Here is a 14,875-nt window from a genome sequence, read left to right as displayed (position 1 = left end):
AGTCTGTAGCTCAGGCCTCCTTTTGCATCTAGAGCTCAGTTTCTTTAACTGAAGTAGAAGGGGCTTGGAAAAGAAATGGATTTCTAACTTTTTTATGGAGGGGAGCTTCTTACTAATTCCTACTAAACGTGGGACTGTTCAAGAGGGAAGAAAAGAATGCACTGCTGCTCCTAGCTACTGACGACAGCACAGCGATTGAGAGCAAGGAAAGGAGGAAGCAGAGGAGCCCCACCAGCTCAGCCGAAAGAAGCCTGGCAATGTGATGTGCTGATCAAAGTCTGAGAGACTGGTCCTAATCCTAGCTCTGGGTTACACATACCAATACTGATTGTAATCAAATCGCCTAACCTATTGTGTAAAAATATATAATTTCTGCCCCATCTGTCTCACAAGGTTCATATGTGACTAAAAAGGAGTAATGTATATAAAACCATATAAAATGTTACTTAAAAATATATAACATTTAAGGCTGGGCACGGTAGCCGACGCCTGTAATTCCAGCACTTTGGGAGGCCAAGGCAGGAGGATGGCTTAAGTGCAGGAGTTCAAAACCAGCTTGGGCAACATAGTGAGACCCTGTCTCTATTATTAAAAAAAAGAAGAAGAAATATATATGTGTGTAACATTTACTCTTAGCTGGCAATCTCTCCCACTTAAACGGCCAGCAACATCAAGAAGCCATCCAGTGTAAATCATTCCCCCACTGTAGATTTCTATTAAATGGATCACCAATCCTACTTACCAGGATTATCTTATGTCAGTTTTATGTCAATTTTCTAAAACACAGCATCTTGGAAGATGCAGGTAATCCTATGTAATGCCTGTGGTGGATATCTGATTGCAATTGTCATTTCGTATTGACATGCTGGCACAGGTTGGCTGTGTCTGGATCACATTTGAGATATATGTTTTCATGAAAATCATATGAGGGGGAAGAGGAGGAAACATATTCTTCCTCCCCTATATTTTCTTTTCAAAAGCCACAAAATGTGGAGTACTTTAATATTATTGTTACTATTTTTATTATTATGTTTATCATTATTATTGTGATGTACAGATTATTTTCCACTCGAGCCATTTGCCTAGATATTATAAAGCCTCATCCTTTAACATCAAGAGACAGTCTTCCTTTAGCTAGAACTGCCATCTTCCAGTGATCCATCAAAATGGGAAACACAAAGGGTTAGAGGAGACGCACCCCATATATGTTCTTTTGACCTTTTAGGAAACATGGAGTTGTTCCTTTGGCCACATGCATGTGAAACAGTTAAAAAAAAAAAAAAAAAGTGATATTGTAGACATCCGGGGAATGGCTACTGTTCAAAAAGGAATGCCCCACAAATGTTGCCATAGCAAACCTGGAAGAGTCTAGAATGTTACCCAGAATGCTGCTGGCATTGTTGTGAACAGGCAACGAAGGGCAAGATTCTTGCCAAGAGAATTAATGTGTGTACTGAGCCCATTAAGCACTCTAGGAGCCAAGATAGTTTCCTGAAACACGTGAAGGAAAATGATCAGAAAGAGAAGGAAGCCAAAGAGAAAAGTACCTGGGTTCAACTGAAGCGCCAGAGTGCTCCACCCAGAGAAGCACACTGCGTGAGAACCAATGGGAAGGAGCCTGGGGTGCAGGAACCTCTTCCTTATGTCATAATAGGTATATAAAAAAAGAGACCTCTGGACTGAAAAAAAATCAAGAGAAGATTTACAATGTATGGAAATAACTGTAATTTATCATATTAATTTGGGCTACCAGTAGCATCGTTTAGAGATTGTGCAAATTGAATTCACAAATATCACAGTTTTGGAAGATCAAGAAGTGGTTTTGAACATATAGATTCCAGGGAAAAAAAGTAATAATAAGATTAAGGTTCAAATCTGCAGTTAAATTAGGAAAATAAATAATTTTTACACAATAATTTATTTTGTCCAAGTTCAAGGAAAGATAAATATTTTTAATTACATTGCACTTTAGCATTATTTGTTTCTCTTTTTAAACAGAGATTCTGTGGGCTTTTTGCCAGAATTACAACATTTCTACAAAGGATAAAAGAATAAAGTCACCCAGCAAGAGGTAACCACTGCGTGACATCATAAACTGAAAGAAGGGCACTTGAACCCATAGGGCTTATGTTACCGCAAACAACTTTTGATGGTTTCACCTGGTATCACCTTTTTCTTGTTCCTTTTCAGGAACCCTGGTTTCTAGAGCTTGCCTTATGGAGTAGGGGGTTAGAATCAGGACCTGCACTGACCACAGAGGATCGGGCAACATCGACTGTTTGCCAACTGTTTGCTAACTGAAAGTTCAGAGGGAGGCAGTTTGGCCCCTCCTTGGACCTCTGGCTGAGAGAAGGGATGTACACGGAGCGGCACCAACACACCCAGGCAGACGCTCACATTATGAAACATAAATGCACAGTGAACAAAGAGTGTTGCAAATCACTCAGCTTGGCTAGCTGCTGCCAAAGCAACTCAGTACTCCTCATGAAGCCTGCTCTGCATTCCAGAAAACAAAAAAAATTGGAGACCTGATAAGATAACCAGGTAATTAATGAAGCAATTTCCCCTTCCTGCTCACATGCCTGTATTTATTTTTTAATATAAATTATCATCATCTTAAGCAATAAGTACACTATCTTCCTGTAACCTTTAAGAACTTAGCCAAATGGAGCAGAACAAACAGTTCACGTCTTGGTGTCTATTTTGTTTCAGTTTTTAAGCTTACACCCACACACACAAAATCTTGTAAATATATTCAGCCTTTTTGGTTTTTTGGGTTGGTCTTTGTTTTGCTTTGGCTTTTTTTTTACTTTATTTTTACAGGACTGGTTTTGTTCTTTTAGTTTTATAGTCTGCTTTTTCCTAGGTTATATAAAATGGACACTTTTCAATGGTAGCAAATATTCATTTCCTCCAGTGAATTTTTAAATAATTTCAGCAGCAAGATTACTTTTTCAACAACATTGTATGTGGATTCCAGTATATACAAACTAGACCTGTGCAGGCCCATCTCTTCCCTTGATACATAAACTTCTCAGGAAAGACAGCAGAACACAGGTCAAAAAATACTTCCCCTGCATCATTTCTCATGAACACATGGTACTACAGGTTCCCTGCTGTTCAATTAAAGATATTCTTGTACATTTTTTTAACCTTGCTAGGTAAATCATTCAAACAGCCAGAAGGGAAATAGTCTTAGAATTCTGTATTGGGCAAAACCATTAATGACTAGCTGGTAAGGGTCATGAATGATGCAAAAACATTTGCTCTGCCAATCTGTTTCATTCTGGACTCTGTGTTAAACTAATTTTCACAATTTGAGATTCTGGACCTTGTCAGAGAACTCACATATGCCAAATTGTTATGTAATCATTGAAATTACAAGGCTTTTGAAGCACTAAAGAGATAAATAGAACAGTTTGAGGGGTTTTTGTCCTGATTAAGGCAATCCATCTTTTGAATTACTTCTACAGCCATGCAAAGCATGATTTCTCATTGAAATTGTTACTCAGAATATTATCTCCAATGGCAGCCTGGCCTTCATCCTGACCATGGTTTCATTTGAAAATAATGTGCATTATAAAGGACAGTGGGTCTCCTACAGAGCATTTCAGTTTAAGGGTCTAACTGATTATGACCAAGTTCCACTGGTGCTCCAAATCGTAAAGATAGTGCTATGTTCTATAGAGAGTTTCTTGATAGAATTTGTGTATATCTCAATAGGCTAAAACTTCAGAAGATTTCTGCCACACTAGATTGACAGAAGCTGATGGACAGGAACATGGAATCCTTGTGTTCTAATAGACAGTTAACTTGTGGTAGGTAGAATTTGCTGGACCCGGGAGGCGGAGCTTGCAGTGAGCCGAGAGCGCGCCACTGCACTACAGCCTGGGCGACAGAGCGAGACTCCGTCTCAAAAAAAAAAAAAAAAAAAAAAAATATGAACAAACATGCTGCCCGTCCTTTATGGGCAGAACCTCTACCATTTTTTCCCCAGAAAAAACAGGTGTGTGTGTGTGTGTGTGTGTGTGTGTGTGTGTGTGTGTGCAGACAAATGCTTTTAGCAATAAATGTCTTATTCCTTCATATCCTCTTTGCCCCTTTTATGAAAAAGAATTATGTTAGACTTTAGCTGATATTTACTTCCATTTCTAATCAAAGTACATGTATTCAGCATATTTATATCTACATTAGACTGTAAAAGTAAAAAAAAATGCAATCATCCATGTATATAGTTTTGAATACAACAGTGACAGAAGTATTCAGTGAACTATCAGTCAAACAAGAAAATTTTGACAGACCAGCAACTATTATGAGAAAGTGTAAGAAGGGTTAAGAAATCAAGCGAGAAAATTAGATGATAGAGATGAGAAAAGGAAAAAATAAATGAAAGCAGGTGAAAATGGGAAAAGCAAGGAAGAAATAAAAATGTTCTTTAGAAGCAAAGCCTTGAGCAGAATTTTAAAGCATGGACACTAGTGTCAATTATTTAAAAATTATTTCACCTTTGTCCCAATTTCTTCTAGGAAATGCATCCCACCTATATCATAAGGCTATTCCCAGGGGTACATGAGGAAATGCCAGTACAGCATTTAGCTCAGTAGTCAATGTGAAGTACATGCTTAGTATATGTTAGCTATATATATTAACATATATAACATTAAGTATAATTAACATTAAGGTTACATTAATTACCTCTGTGCAAACATGGTTTAGATGTCCCAGCATTCTAGGAAAAGCATCTAAGTCTTTTTCCAAAGCTTTCACTCTTCCCTGATTCCTTTGTCTCTCTTTCCTACTGTTTAATATCTAAAAAGTCTTTCACAAAACATCTCACTTTGCACAAGCACTCATGTTAGGGAAATAATCCAGTCCTTCCTTAAAAGTGGTTGCCATCTTAAAATTGAAATTTTGCTCTGTATTTCAATCTGATTTTTTTTTTTTTAGTAAGAGAGAGTTCTGAGGACAAAAGCCATATACTCTTCTCTTCTGTCCATCACAGTAACCAATTCAAAACTGTTCATAAAGCAGATAATCAATACATATGATTTAATGAATAATGTGCCTACTAAAGACAGAACAAGAAGCAGAGGTTAATTTTAAAAGTCTATCAGATTTCAGACTCCTAATGAGAATTCCTTGAGTCTTCTGGGTTCCACCTTTTTCACTGTAATTGAAATGCCAAGCACAAACTGAGCAGTCTGCTAACAATCTGAAAAGAAAATATATTATAATGATTGTACAGGGAAACTTGGAAGCGATTTTCTCCAGGGTTGGGGGTTTAAACAAACAGGAAGCCCTGTTTAGGATTTGTCTTCATCATCTTTCATCACAAGTCAGCCTGACTTCCTGATGAAGAAATGTGGAACTGCTTTCAGATTCTCAACCAGATTGGACAGAAATGCCAACTTTAAATGCAACTTTAAATTCAGAAGCTACTTCTGAACACCCGCATTTCCATCAGACCACAGCTCTCTAAGTAAAATTTTGTCTCTTAATTTCTATAAGCAGTGGGCAGAAAATGGGCCTTTATTCTAACCCCACAGTTAAAGGATCACATTTTTTTCTACGACTGAGCATCCAGAGGGTGTGAGGAGCAAACCATATAATCAAGAAGAATAAATTAATAATCATGGACTCCTTAAAGTGTTTTCTTCTCAGCATTAGCAGATAGATTCTGTAGATACTTGAAAAAATATTACTTATGAAATGAAACTTTAAAGACTCTCTATTAAAATCTTATAGTGATTTCAGAATAGAAAGTACAAAATACCTCACAATTTGTCTCTAGTCCATATATCTAAAATATACTTTTCAAAATTAGCAATTTCTTGTTAAACTTCAAATTTCATAAAGCTGTTTTGTTTAAACTATCATTATTAAAAAAACAAATATAGCAACTTTCAGGTTTAAGTAAAACTTGAGGATTTTTTAATTCAAATAGATAATTTTCTACAAAAAGCTCTAGATAAATTGATGATGATTCTACATACCTAAAGAAGATGATGCCAAAATTTGAAGACACAAATTGAAATGACTAGTATTTTATCTAATATTAAGTAGAAAAATACAAAATCAGGACTCTTACTACTCTCAAAATTATGCTGAACTATACAATATTTTTAACAATATATGCCACACTGTGCAATAGAACTAAATACATATGTGTGTGTGTGTGTATATATATATATATGATATAAGATATATATATATATACACACACATATATATATATATATTCTTCATGCCTCAGTGAGATTTTGAACCCTTTGGTCATCATCTTCCCATCCTCTGTAATGTCACTTTGTACCCCATAAATTTATACAATTACAAATTAACAATTTATAATGAAAAATAAAAAAATAAAAATTATGTTGACTTATCAATTCTCACCATAGACATTTATCTACTGGGGCTAGATGTATTTTTCACCTTTTGAATTTTCAAAACCTTTTCTCACTGGTGTTTCCCAATATGATTTATTTCAAGTCTCCATTCTTATAATATTCTTGAAAATGTTGGATTAACATAAGAAAGGAAGAGCTTTTATAATACAGAGAAGGAAATTAAGAGCAGATTCATCAAATATGATTTTTATCAGACTAACAACAATACACGTCTGCAATTTAAATATATCTTGACTCAGTTAAATTCTAGAAGGCATTGTTTAATGTCAAAGGCCAGAGGAAGACACTCTAGGCAACTACCACATCACAAATATTCCAGATGTTTCTTGAACACACAGTTCCCTCCCCACTATCAGCCTGTGACGACCACCATTCAGTCTTTTGTACTATTATTCTAGATTGCATGTTGAATGTTTATGTTAAAAAAAAAAAAAGAAAGAGGAAAATAAACTTGAACGAAAACATACTTTGTTTTCTGTCCAAGAAAATAAAATGTGCATTTGTTGACAAACACATGAATGAATTTCCTTAGAATGATGTAACCCCTCCAAAAAAAATCACAGAAGTCATCACCATGGGTGGTAGGATGCTGAGTTTCCCACAGGAAGCAGCATAGGTAATTGCTTGTTTGTTTTTGTACTGAGAGGCATTCTATTATGTGCCTACAGGTTTCTTCTATGAGAAAATCTGCTGATGGGCCATTATGTTTCAGGCATTTTGTAGGTATTTGTCTCATGTGTTTAGAAATTCCATTATCTTAATATGTGTTCTGTAGAAGAAATGAGTAAATGGGAAATACATGTGGTTGGCAAACGAGCTATACTATGATATAAGAAAAAAAATCTACAAAAAATGTAAACATATGAATTCCACCTTTTAAAATATAGTCCGTTCTGGAATAAGACTGCAAATTGGAGAAGAGCTAAATTATCTGTCCAGTTAAGTTGTCTGAAAGAAATTTAAAGTCAGGCCACTATCAGGCAAGCCCCATGAAAGGAAGTAAGAATTCCTTCATAACTGCCTTCATCCCCATGGATCCCAGTGAGGTCAATTTAAGAGTTCTACAGATAACCCTGGCTGGTGTACACTGAACCACATAGCATGCTAGATGGTGGGGATACAGAAATGAATAATATGCGGTCCCTGCTGTCACAGAATTTATTCCATCAGAAAAAAACAGACCCATAAACAGGCCATTCCAAAGTAACAGGGTCTATAATGACAGAGCTATTCCCAGCAAGCAGTTGAGTCCAAAGGAAAGGAGGGTACTTAGCTCAGTAGGAAGAAGGCAAAAGCCTCATGGAAGTCTTCCCAGAGGAGACAAGCTCTGTGCTGAGCTTAGAAGAATAGATTGGAGACTTAGAATCGGCAAGGTAAAGATGGGCAGACAAACATTACACAAGAAGCACCGACACATACATTCAAAGCAGGATGTGATATGCCGGGCACTGAAAGACACTATCACCAGGGTACAAATTTTAAAGTAGGAAGACAAGGCTGCAAGAGCGCAGATCTTAGGGAATATGTGTACCACGTTCAGGAGCTTGGATATTATCCAGTGGGTATTGGGAAGCACCTGGAAAACAGAACTCCTCCAATTCCTTCATGTCTCTCCCTTGTCACCAGCACATAGGACAGCAGGGAAGTTACCCCCATTGGAAACAGGGGAGTGGAGGAGCAGGACCAGCCCGTTCTTTCTCCCCACCCTGCTGCCATCCTGAATTACTGTGAATTCTCCCTGTGCGGCCCCATTGGATTGAACATAGAGTATCTGGGACACAGAACAGAAGGATGATAAGCTTCACAAAGAAGCAATATTAGAAAAAGATGTTAATTCTAATGCATGGCATGGGGAAAAAAAATCAATAGCTAGAAATCAGAGAAGGAAGGTGAAGCATGAGCAAATGAGATGGCACATGTAGAGGTGTGGGAAAATACATGCAAGGATGAGAGCCGAATATCCAGGAACACACTGGAAAGCGTGTAAATCATTGCTAGAGAGTATGCCTAGGTTTGTTTCACATGTGAAACAGTGTTTTGATGCTCAAATAAGTTATTCCTATACATATTCTAGAAGGTATATGATGGTATCTATTCTAAAATCTTCACATGGAAATCAGTCCCTACTTCATGTCATGGTCTATATTCACATAACGAATGAAATTAACCAGAAAAAAATATATATTGGAAATATTGAGTGAGAAAGTTGATCTGAGAGAGAAAAAAAAAAATAGGAAGAAGGAAGGCTGGACAAAGGAGAAGAGACATAAACAACTACAGCGATAACAGTAATTATAGAATGCTTACTATGTGCTACTATGGGCAGCTAAGGGCCTTCAGTGCATCTCATTTAATTCTCAACTGACTGACTATTATTTTCCCCATGTTACAAGTGAGGAAACTGAAACTTAGAGGGTTTGAGCAGTAGAGATGCTAAACTGAGGCCATGCAGGTAGTAAATGGCAGGACTGGAACTGGAATCCAGGCAGTCAGAATCCAAACCCCCTAAGTGGGAAGAGATTGCCCTAGTAAAGACAATAACTCCAGGTTTTAACAATGCATTTAGTGAGGCAATACACGTAAAAAATAAACAAAACCCCAACAACAAAAACAGACTTCCTTGTGCAGAAATGTCGTGAAAAAAGAAGAAACTAGGCTGGAGGTGGTGGCTCACGCCTGTAATCCCAGCACTTTGGGAGGCCGAGGCAGGCGGATCACTTGAGGTCAGGAGTTCAAGACCAGCCTGGCCAACATGGTGAAACCCCATCTCTACTAAAAATACAAAAAGTAGCTGGGCATGGTGGCGGGCACCTGTAATCCCAGCTACTCGGGACGCTGAGGCAGGAGAATTGGTTGAACCTGGGAGGCGGAGGTTGCTGTGAGCTGAGATTGCACCACTGCACTCCAGCCTGGGTGACAGATTGAGACTCTGTCTCAAAACAAACAAACAAACAAACAAAACTAGTTTGTCTCCAGAATGTCTGTGACAAAAAATTAACATCTGTACTCTTTTTCCAGCATGCTCCAAGTATAGACCATTATGAGGCAAAGTAATTTGTTACTACTAACGAAGAATCTTGGATTATAAATGAAAATTCTGTAGGCAAAAAACAATGTCACACATCTAGAAAGAAACTATGAACAATATGCCTTACTTGATATGCATACACATATTCTCCTAAGGGGAAAAAAAAATTGCCATGCATGTAAGTCCTGGCTACAAAAGAAAGAGATTTGCCTAAAGTTTTGACAGTGGAAGCGAAAAAAATCACTTTAGAAAAGGTCTCTTGTCAGCAAAATAAATTTCTAATTAGCTGTATCTTTCAATTAGCTAAATAAAGAGAGCAACTAATTACTCTGACCAGGAGTTTCTTTATTCAATATTTCTTAGTTATTACTAATAACCTTGAGAGCTTCATGATTCTGAATGTTTCTTCATATTCGGGTAGAGTTAATCTGACTATTGGGTCTGATTGCTCTGTAAAAGGACACTGTCCTGAAAATTGTTATATTCCATAAACTACAGGTTAGTTCAAACATATAGTAATGCCAGCTTCAAGAAGACAGTCCATAAAGTCATCATTTTATACCTCTAATTTCTATATTAATCTTTTTAAAAATAGTGCCTTTATCATGATTATTAATACTTACTGGTGGCTGATGACATCTTTAAATGATCAATGCAGACTTACATTCCAAACATCCTAAAATTCATTGATTCAGCAAATTTGTATCAAACGTCTAACAGGTCAATGAACTATAGAGGAAGTTTTAGTGATAAGTAAGACAGAGAGTTGGAAACCAAGGGCCTTACAATTTAGTCAGCATCTCTTTTTATCTAATAACTCCCATAATCAAAACATAAATACTTAACTCACAGGCTAATCTTCCCCAATACCTCTAAGCAAAGTTTATCTCTCCTAAGGGGCGATCTTTGTTCTATTTTCTGCATATCTTAACCATATTAAGAAACCCAGCCCATTTAGTAAGACTTCTATTTCTATGTCAATGGTGAATATGATGCCTGAAATTTTTACTTATTCTTTCTAAATGCAGCAAAGTTCTAAAAGTTCTTGTGGAGGAAGAAAACCAACTACAGAAATTACTTACTTTTTTAAAATTTTAAATATGACATCTTCAAGTCATACTTTCCACGATAAAACATTTCCACTTGCTGACGTGCTCCCTTCTAGCTGAAATGACACAATCATTTCAACCCACTGAATTTAAAATTGAAATGCCTCTTTCTTCTTTCAGAAAGAGCCACCCTATGATTAAAACTTCCCACAGTTGCTTTTAAAGTGCTTAACGTTTAAAAAAAAAAGTTTTTCTCTATTTTTATTGGAAATTACCCTCCCTAGACAAACACTGTGGCTGGCTCTATGAGTGGCTTTGCAACAGTAGCCTTGCCCTCCCTCCATTCCCTGACTCTTTCTAGGAGTGCAAATGGACAGCTAGTGGCCTTTGAGGATTTTCTATCCTGTACCACCGCCTCCCTCCAAACACTGGTTCCTTTCTCCTTTCCAGAGGCAGCTTCCCTCACATTGCTGAACAGCATAAAATGTCCTCTCAATCTGGTACTAGTTGCTATAGGAAATTGAGTTTTCCAATGATGCAACGTTTAAACCAAATAACCTACTTAAACCTTTTCAAGCAAGAATATCTCTGAATTATTCCTGAGGTCATTATGTTTCCCTCTGCACTGCCTTTATTGGGCCATTGTCATTATTAAGTTATTTATTCACCCAACACTTTCTAAATGTCTCTATTATGCAAATCACTTTACTAGGCCCTGCAGGAGAGAACTTTATGAAATTGGCACCTGCCTGCCCTCTAGTAACAGTCTAGAGGAGGCCCATGCCAGCCTATATAGCTCTATCACAGGCAAATGCTACTGAAGTGCTAGAATAGAGGAGGAGAAAGGCAGAGGGAATGGGAATGTCAAGAAGAGAGTAGGGCTCACAAGATTCTTGGGGGAGTTGTTGACCTTGGCAAGAAAAGATTTTATTGATGTTTGGACATTCAGCGAAATGAAAACATCAAAAAGCACAAAAACTACTGAAATAAAGTAAAGAGGGACCACAATTCCAAATCATTAAAACGCAAATTGGTATTCTTTTTTGGAATAAGGATCTGCCTAACAAAACCTCAATGTTTATAGCTTGGGGGAAATCCCTGAGAAATAAAATAAAGATTCATAAGAATCAAGTTTTAAACCTTACTAATCTTAAGGCATCAACTATGTGTCTCCAGGGACCTGGGTGAGACCGGAACTCCTCTTCAGCTTATTTCCATTCCATTCTCAAGAATCTCCACTAATCCTTGTCACTCTCCCTCAGACAAAATTCCTTTGGTCTGCATGGTTCAGGTTTAATGAAGCCACCAATGATGCCTTCGCCACATTAGTATATGGCTTTTCCACATTCAATGTTCATTCAACAAACATTTGCTGATCACCTATCACATGCAAGACTCTTAGCTAAGGGAAACAAAGATGAATAAAACATAGTTCTTACCTTTAAGGCGCTCACAGCAGGAGATCGTGCATATAAACAGCTACCTGAAACAAAATATGAGAAACACTGAAAGATTTGTAAGTAAGGAGCTGGGGACAAACAAGAGAGGGGCAAGTAAATTGACAAAGAGAAGGAAAGGAACGTTCTAGGAAGACTTCACAGCAAGGAGACCTTGAGGAACATGCAGAAGTATGCTCACTATTTGCTACAGGATGGTAACCAAATTTCTGGGAATGAAAGCAAGAGGCAGAGTTTAAAGGAGAAGATTTAAAAAGTGTGAAGTATGCTCTGTTAAGGGGTCTGCACCCATCCTCTAGGCATTAGGAAGAACTTTAAGCTACTTAGACCTTTTTTTTTGATCCATCACCTCAAGCATTTATTTTTTCTTTTTGTTACAAACAATCCAATTATACTCTTTTGGTTACTTTTAATGTATAATAAATTACTGTTCACAATAGTCAGCCAGTTGTGTTATCAGATACTAGATCTTACTCATTCTAACTATATTTTTGTATGCATTAACCATCACCACTTCCCCCTTATCCATGACCCGTCCCAACCACTGATAACTATCATTCTACTCTCTATCTCCATGAATTCAATTGTTTAATGTTTTATCTCCCACAGATAAATGAAAACATGTGAAGTTTGTCTTTCTGTGCCTAGTGTATTTCACATACCATAATGACCTCTAGTTCCATCCACGTTGCTGCACATGACAGGATCTCATTCTTTTTTATGGCTGAATAGTACTCCATTGTGTATATATATACCACATTTTCTTTATCTATTCAGCTGTTGATAGACAATGACATTGAATCCAAATCTTGCTTATTGTGAATAGTGCTGCAATAAACATGGCAATGCAAATATCTTTTTGATAAACTGATTTCCTTTCTTTGGGGTATATACCTAGCAGTGGGATTGCTGGATCATATGGTAGTTCTATTTTTAGTTTTTCGAGGAAACTCCAAACTGTTCTCCATAGTGGTTGTACTAATTTACATTCCCATCAAGAGAGAAGGAGGGTTCTCTTTTCTCCACATCCTTGCCAACGTTTGTGTTTGCCTGTCTTTTGCATTACTAAAGACCGTTAAACATGAATATATATATATGTTATGTTTGATATATACGATGGATATGTTATATATGTAAAGAGCTACTGCTATACTAATGTTAAAATTATTGTTCTGATAATATAATTGACACTATATTATGGGCCAAGCATGGTGGCTCATGCCTGTAATCCCAGTACTTTAGGAGGCCAAGGCAGATAGATTGCTTGAGGCCAGGAGTTCAAGACCAACCTGGGCAACATGGCAAAACACCATCTCTACAAAAAATACAAAAAAAAAAGAATTAGCCGGGTGTGGTGGCATGCACCTGTAGTCCCAGCTACTTGGGAGGCTGAGGTGGGAGGATCACCTGAGCCCAGGAGAAGGAGGCTACAGTGAGCCATGATCATACCATTGCACTCCAGGCTGGGTGACAGAATGAGACCCTGTCTCAATAAATTAAATAAATAAATACATACATACATACATACCTATGTACATAATGAGAGAAATAAAGCTAAAAGCAGGAAAATGAAGTTAAGGTGAGAGATGAAGAAGATTTGAACTTAGTGAAAATTGGGATTGAGAGAAAGACACAGAGAACTACTTCAAATGTATAATTGATAAGTTTTTGCTTTTGGTTTTGGTTTGGTTCAGGGTCTTCCTGTATTACTCAGCCTGGAGTTCAGTGGCACAATCATGGCTCACTGCAACCTCAACCTCCTAGATTCAAGGGGTCCTGCCACCTCAGCCTCCTAAGTATCTGGGACGATAGACACATGCCACCACACCCAACTAATTTTTAAAATTTTTTTGGTAGAGACAGGATCTCATATGTTGCCCAGGCTGGTCTTGAACACCTAGCTTCGAGCAATCCTCCTGACTCAGCCCCCCAAAGCTGAGATTACAGGCTTGAGCCAAATGCTCAGCCTTAATTGATAAGTTTGGTTACCAGTTAGATATGTGCAGCTGAGGGACTGAGAAAAATTTGGGAGGGCCTCTAGGTTTCTGACTTGGAGAAGGGGCTGCAGAATTTCCATTAAGGTATATTGAGACTTGATTTATGTCCAAGCATGTCATTAATCTTAGAGAATATTCTGCATGCAGATGAGAAGAATGCATATTCTGTGGTTGTTGGTTGGAGTACACTGTAGATGTCTATTTGGCCCAATCAGCAAAGTATCAAATTTAAGTTCATAATTTCTTCATTGGTTTTCTGCCTTGATAATCTGTCTAATGCTGTCAGTGGGATGTTGACGTCTCCTCTATTATTCTGTGGATGTCAAAGTCTTTTCTTAGGTCTAGGAGTAATTGCTTTACCAATTTACTTCTGCTAGGTAAAACGTTAGGTTGTTTTATGTCTTCTTTACAAAGGCATTTAGCAGTATAAACTTTCCTCTTAACGCTACTTTTGCTGCATCCCAGAGGTTTTGGTATATTGTGTATCTATTTTCATTTGTTTCAATAATTGTTCTGCATACAGAACCTCCTCTAAGATTGACCACATGCTTGGACATAAATCAAATCTCAATATACCTTAATAACAATTCTGCACCCCCTTCAACAATAATTTGCTTTACCAATTGCTTTACCAATATTGGACATGTATATATTTAGAATAGTTAACTCTTCTTGTTTAATTGAGCACCTTATCATTATATAATGCCCTTCTATGTCCTTTTTTTACTGTTGTAGGTTTAAAAAGTCTATTTTAAAGTTTACCATTTGCATGATAGATCTTTCTCCATCCCTTTACTTTGAGCCTTTGGGCATCATTAAATGTAAGATGAATCTCTTGAGGACAGCAGAAGGATGGGTCTTTTTTTGTTGCTCAATTTACCACTCTATGTCTTTTAAGTGGAGCATTTACACTGCTTAATAAATTCAAAAATATCGA

The 14,875-nt window shown here is 37.3% G+C and overlaps 1 long non-coding RNA gene across 1 annotated transcript; it reads left to right on the top strand.

Annotated features, from left to right (window-relative positions):
• Positions 1-1,428: 1,428 nt before the first annotated feature.
• LOC131383116 (uncharacterized) lies at positions 1,429-2,682 on the top strand. Its single transcript, XR_009212896.1, has 3 exons — positions 1,429-1,654; positions 2,001-2,071; positions 2,191-2,682. It is a non-coding gene; the product is annotated as an uncharacterized LOC131383116 (long non-coding RNA).
• Positions 2,683-14,875: the final 12,193 nt, after the last annotated feature.

Source organism: Hylobates moloch, unplaced genomic scaffold, assembly GCF_009828535.3.
Source record: "Hylobates moloch isolate HMO894 unplaced genomic scaffold, HMol_V3 SCAFFOLD_3, whole genome shotgun sequence".
Taxonomy (NCBI): Eukaryota; Metazoa; Chordata; class Mammalia; order Primates; family Hylobatidae; genus Hylobates; species Hylobates moloch.
Note: the sequence above shows the minus strand (reverse complement) of the source record. Positions and strands in the feature narration are given on the sequence as shown.